This window comes from Cynocephalus volans, chromosome 2 (assembly GCF_027409185.1).
Source record: "Cynocephalus volans isolate mCynVol1 chromosome 2, mCynVol1.pri, whole genome shotgun sequence".
Lineage (NCBI taxonomy): Eukaryota > Metazoa > Chordata > Mammalia > Dermoptera > Cynocephalidae > Cynocephalus > Cynocephalus volans.
Window position 1 is genome coordinate 115,459,778 of NC_084461.1, and position 6,598 is coordinate 115,466,375.

The 6,598-nt window shown below is 34.7% G+C and overlaps 1 pseudogene; it reads left to right on the forward strand.

The window, feature by feature from the left end:
• Window positions 1-5,970: 5,970 nt before the first annotated feature.
• On the forward strand, window positions 5,971-6,219 carry LOC134366680 (cytochrome c oxidase subunit NDUFA4-like; annotated as a pseudogene).
• The last annotated feature ends 379 nt before the right edge of the window (window positions 6,220-6,598 follow it).

Genomic DNA, 6,598 nt, shown 5'->3' on the forward strand with positions numbered 1-6,598 from the left:
CAAATCATACTCCTACGAAAGGGACAGGCATTCGATTATCACACTTCATTATTGAAAACATTATTGCAAATCTAGAAATAACATACATGGACAAGATGCTGAACTATCAGGAACATTGGCTCCCTCCCCCAAGATCAACCCCAAGGATGTAGAAAAGGAAAATTGAGAAAAATCCCTGATTTTTCTGAACTGGCGTGTGCAGGGTATGGTGGCTTTGGCCTCGGACAGGAAGCAGTCCAGCAGGAAATGACAAAACAGAAGGGGAACTCTTGGAGTTCTGTTTTTGCTTCTCCTCTGTCACTGTCTTGGAACAAATAGTGCCCATTCTCATGCCTGAAATGACTCAGATCCACTGGTATGTAGGAGCTGCTATAGTGACCCTCAATAGCCAATTGTTAAATTTTCAGTAATTTTGCAAGCTAGTTATTAAATACAACCATTACTAAGAATTAAATTATATAAACCTATAATTTTATTATATCGAAATACAACTGACTGTACATATCTTTGGGGCACAGCTTTGAATATCAATATCTATATGTCATATGTGATGCTCAAATCAGGATAGTATATTCAACATTATACAATGTAATCATTTTTTGTGGCCCTTTATCAATTTCTCTCTAACCTCCCCTCCCCGTTCCTCACCTCTAGTGGCCTCAGTTGTGTTCTCTCCTTTTGAAATTTCAATGAATTACTGTGATTGTTGTACCTTTCTTTTATTTACTTATTTTTGTTTGTTTTTTTAGCTCCCACCTATGAGTGAGGACATGTGATATTTCTCTTTCTGTGCCTGGCTTATTTCACTTAACATAATTTTCTCTAAGTTCATCCATGCATAAACTTGTAATTAAATAAATTATATTTAAAACAAAGGCAATGCTCATGTTCATAGCAGCATTATTCACAATAGCCAAAAGCTGGAAGCAACCAAGTCTCCATGGACAGACGAATGGATAAGCAAAGTGCGTTATACACATACAGTACAATGGACTATCATTTTGCCTTAAAAAGGAAGGAAATTCCAAAACGTGCTACAACATGGATGAATCATGGATGAACCAAAGGACACTTGAAATAAGGCAGTCACAAAAAGACAAATAATTATGACTTCATTTACATGAGATACCTAGAGTAGTCAAATTCATAGAGACATAAAGTAAGGAGTGGTTGGCAGGGGCTGAGGGAGAAGAAAACGGAGTGTTAATGTTTAATAGATACAGAGTTTCAGTTTTGCAAGATGAAAATATTCTGGAGATCTGTTTCACAGCAATGTGAATATACTGAATGCTACTGAACTATTAAGATGGTAAATTTTATGTGTATTTTACCACAATTAAATTTTTTTTAATTTAAAAACTAAAAACAAAGGCAACACAATCTCAAATTCCTGACTTTGGTAATATACAAGTAAGACGCTGCCACTGGAGGAAGCTGGCAGATGAGTACATAGAACCTCCCTGTACTATGCATATGCAATTTCTTGTGAGTCCATAATTATTTCAAAATAAAAAGTTTTTTTAAAGCAATAAATACACAAACATAACCACTTTTTAATTATCTTACTACAATTTTGCTATTGTCTATGTCCTTGAGGTTATTTATATCTATTGTACCTGCGTGGTGGAGATACTATACTATACAACGTTCTGCTACTGCACATCTTCCAACTCAACCTTTAGTTGGCAGACTGAAATCAGCCGTGGTGGGAGTATTTATACCACAGAAATCAGCAAACTCTACAAATCAGGTCTCTATCCCCCCACCCCCACACACAAGTTGGTTGCTAAGACTTTACCAGCACTCCCCGTAGTCTAGGTGCAGGATTAAAATCAGGTTAGCACTTAAGTCCTGTGCTCATGAGGGATGAGAAATGAATGGGGACTAACCGACCTCAGGCAGTTGCTTAGAAACTTCAGAGTTGAAGAATTATAATCTAAGGAGTGTTCTCTTATGCTCTTTCTCCTTTAGGATGCAAAAGGAAAGTACCGACCCAGGAGGTTGTTTTGAGATGTAGGGGAGTGGTTGAGTGTGGGTTTTCTCCTGCTTGTAAGTCTCCACTGTAGGGCTTATTTACTTCCCATCTTCTGATTTCTTTGGAGCTGAAGCAAACTGGAGACTGGCCTTTCCCCATTTTCTCCTCTTGGGGTAGAAATGTCTCCTTTTCTAAACTTATGGTAAAGATAGAGAGCCTGTGAGCACTTTGAACTTTTCTCAAGTAGAAGACTCAGGAGAAACTTGGCTCTGAACAGGCACCATATCTGAAATCCTGAAGAAAGCACATGCCTTCCATTAGAGCCAGCTGAAAACATAGCTACAGAAACAACCCCAGTCCCATTCAAGCTTACAGCCCCTGGCTAAAATCAAGTAGAAAAAGAGAATGGGTTTTAGACATGAAGAATTTTAGACTTTGGATCTTTAACTCACAAGAGCAAAAGAATTTGATTTTGTATTTTAATTGCATCATACTTGTCTCTGGGCTTAAACTTGCAAGGAGATTTCATCTCAGGGTTTCCATTTCTTCATGGGAATTTTATAATGAGAGAGGATTTATATTCACATTTGAAGCAGTTTCATATTTTCAGAGACTTTATTAGAATAGCTTAATATTTTCATTCATGCAGAACCTCTGATATGCTGTATTTGGCAATGTGACTAAACACAATTTGGGATGGAAAATAATTAATTTTCAGCCTTTGGAATGAAGTGGCTTTGGTGTTGATTTAATAAATGTATATAGAGGAAACTTTATAGCATTGAATGTACATGTTAGAAAAGAAAGATCTAAAATCAAATCTATGTTTCCACCTTAGGGAACTAGAAGAGCAAAATCCAAAATCTAAAGTAAGCAGAAGTAAAGAAATAACAAAATTAGAGCACAAATTAATGAAATTAAAAATTGTAAATCAATACACAAAATCAATGAAACCAAAAACTGGTTCTTTGCAAAGATCGATAAAATCAAATAGGCTCTAGCCATGCTAACTAAGAAAAGAGAGAAGACACAAGTTACTAATATCAGAAATGAAAAGGGGACATCATTAGAGATTCCATGGACATTAAGAAGATAATATAGGAATATTATGAAAAACTCTATGCCTACAAATTTGATAACCTAGATTAAATGGACCAATATGCCAAAACTCACACAAGAAAATAATGGACAATCTGAATAGACCTATACGAGAGTACTTCAGAAAGTTCATAGAAAAATAGAATTAAAGATAATACGAATTTTTCCATGAACTATTTGAAGTACCCTCATATCTGTTAAAGAAACTGAATCAATAATTAGTAACCTTCCAAAACAGAAAGCACTAAGCCCAGCTGTCTTCACTAGCGAGTTCTACCAAACATTTATGGAAGAAATTATACCAATTCTCTACAATTCTTCCAAAAGATAGAAGCAGAGAGAATACTTCCTAACTCATGCTATGAAGCCAGCATTACCCTAATACCGGAGATATTACATGAAAAGATATTACCAAAGATATTACATGAAAAGAAAAATACAGATCAATATCCTTCATGAACATAGATGTAAAAATCCTTAACAAAATACAGTTGGCCCTTTATATTTCATGGGTTTCACATCTGTGTATCCAAACAACCTCAGATCAAAATATTTAAAAAAATATATTTTGTCTGTACTGAACACGTACAGACTTTGTTTTCTAGTCATTGTTGCCTAAACAATACAGTATGACAACTATTTACATAGCATTTACATTGTACTAGGTATTATAAGTAATCTAGAGATGATTTAAAGTATATGGGAGGGTGTGCATAGCTTACATGCAAATACCATGCAATTTTATATTAGGGACTTGAGCATTTACAGATTTTGGTATCCACAGGAGTTATTGAAACAAATCCCCCATGGCGACTGAAGCACAATTATATTGGCAAATTGAATCCAACAATGTATAAAAATAATTATACACCATGACCGAGTAGAATTTATTCCAGGTATGTAAGTCTGGTTCAACATTTGAAAATCAATTAATGTAATCAATCACGTCAGCAAACTAAAAAAGAAAAATCGTATGATCATATCAATAGATGCAGAAAAAGCATTTGACAAAATCCAACACCTATTAATGATAAAAATAAAAATAAAAAATAAAAACTCTCATCAAACTAAGAATATAAGAGCTTGATACAAAACATCTACAAAAAGCCCACAACTAACATTATACTTAATTAGAAACTAAGTGCTTTCCTGTTAAAATCACGAACAAGGTAAGGATGTTCCTTCTCACCACTCCTTTTCAACATCATACAGAAAGTACTACCCAATGTGGTAGCACAAGAAAAGGAAATAAAAGGTATACTGATTGGAAACAAGGAAATAAAACGGTCTTTGTTCACAGATGACATGATAGTCCATGTACAAAATCTGGAACAATCAACATAAAAACTCCTGGAACTAATAGTGATCATAGCAAGGTTGCAATGCAAGGTTAATATACAAAAGTCATAACTTTCCTATATCCCAACAATGAGCAAGTGGACCTTGAAATCAAAAATGCAATACCACTTACATTAGCACACCAAAAATAAAATACTTAGGTATAAATCCAAAAACATATGTATATGAAATATAAAAAATCTAAAAAATTATGTATTTCCTTTATGTGAGGAAAGCTACTAAACTCTGGTGAAAGAAATTAAAGAATTAGATACTTGGAGAGATATTCCATGCGTGGATAGGAATACTCAATATTGTCAAGATGTCAGTTCTTCCCAACTTGATCTATAGATTCAACGCAATCCCAATCAAAATCACAGAAAGTCATTTTGTGGATGTCAACAAATTGATTCTAACATTCAAATGGAAAGGAAAATGACCTAAAATAGCCAACACAATATTGAAGAAGAACAAATCAGAAGGCTTACCTTCAAGACTTAATATAAAACTGCAGTAATCAAGACTGTTACTGGCAAAGAATAAACAATTGGATCAAAGAAACAGAAAATAGCCCTGAAATAAGCCCACATAAATAATCAATTTGACCTTTGACAAAAGAGTGAAGGCAATACAATGGAGAAAAAGAAAGTCTTTTGAACAAATGGTCCTGGAACAACTGAACATCCATATGCAAAAAAAATGAATCTAGACACTGACCTTACACCCTTCACAAAAATTAACTCAATAAGGTCATAGACATAAATGTAAAACACAAAACTATAAAACTGCTGCAAGATAACACAGAAGAAAATCTAGATGACCTTGGGTTTGGAATGACGTTTTAGCTAAATACCAAAGGCACAATTCTTGAAAAAAATAATAATTCGTACTTATTTAAATTTAAAATTTCTGCTGTGCAAAAAGCACTATCAAGAGGATAAAAATACAAGGCACAGATTGGGAGGACATATTTGCAAAAGACATATCTGATGAAGGGCTGTTATCCAGAATATTCAAAGAATTCTTAAAACTCAACAATAAGAAAACAAACAACCCAATTAAAAATGGGCAAAAGACCTGAACAGCCACCTCACCAGATATACAAATGGCGATAAGCATATAAAATGATATTCATCATATGTCATTAGGGAATTACAAATTAAAACGAGATACCACTACCTCTGAGAAGGGCCAAAATCCAAAACGCTGACAACACCAAATGCCTATGAGGATGAGGAGTATCAGGAATTCTCATTCATTGCTGGTGGGAATACTCACTGGTACAGCCACTTTGGAGAACTATTTGGCAGTTTCTTACAAAACCAAACATACTCTTATAACACAATGCAGCAATCATATTCCTGGGTACCAAACCAAATGAGTTGAAAACTTATGCCCACACAAAAACCTGCATACAAATACTTACAGCAGCTTTATTCATAATTGTCAAAACTTGGAAGCAACCAAGATGTCCTTTTAGTAGATGAATGAATAAATAAACTGTGGTACATCCACACTTAGTCCCAGGTCTGGCAGATTTGTTCTTCTCCACCTCAAACATGCTCCACCAGATCCTCAGTCAGGCCTAGAGGCATCTGAGCTTGATTCCCCTCTTCTTATTTATTGGAGTTGAAGGTACTGGAGCAGCACCGTATGTCTTGCATCTGGCATTGTTTCATCCAGATGTCAGTTGGAACAGAAAGAATAATCCAGAACCCTGAGACAAACTTGGTCCCAGTGATCAGTACAAGTTCTATTTGGTGAATGTGGACTACAAAAAATTGAAGAAAGAAGGTCCGAACTTCTAAATGAAATAGTTCACTATAAAGCTGCTTAGAATGAAGGCCTCCCAGAAGCCATCCACACAATTTTGCACATAACCAGGAAATATTTCTCCTCCAAATGCATGAAATCATGATGATATATTGTGTTGAGATTTAGCTGGTTAATAAATATCTGAAACTTGTTATGTGTCACTATTTAATGCTGAAAATGTCTGAATTTTATATCTAGAGTATAGGAAATAAACTATTTAAAGAATTTCTGTGTATTTGTATAATTTGAAAATAAGACTTTAAGGTGCTTTAATAAAACACTTTCATTTTGTGTATAGGCCAAAATCAAAAAACTGGTACATCCACAGAGTGGAATTGTGGGGAAAATAGGATCATTTAGTCAGGCTCCCAG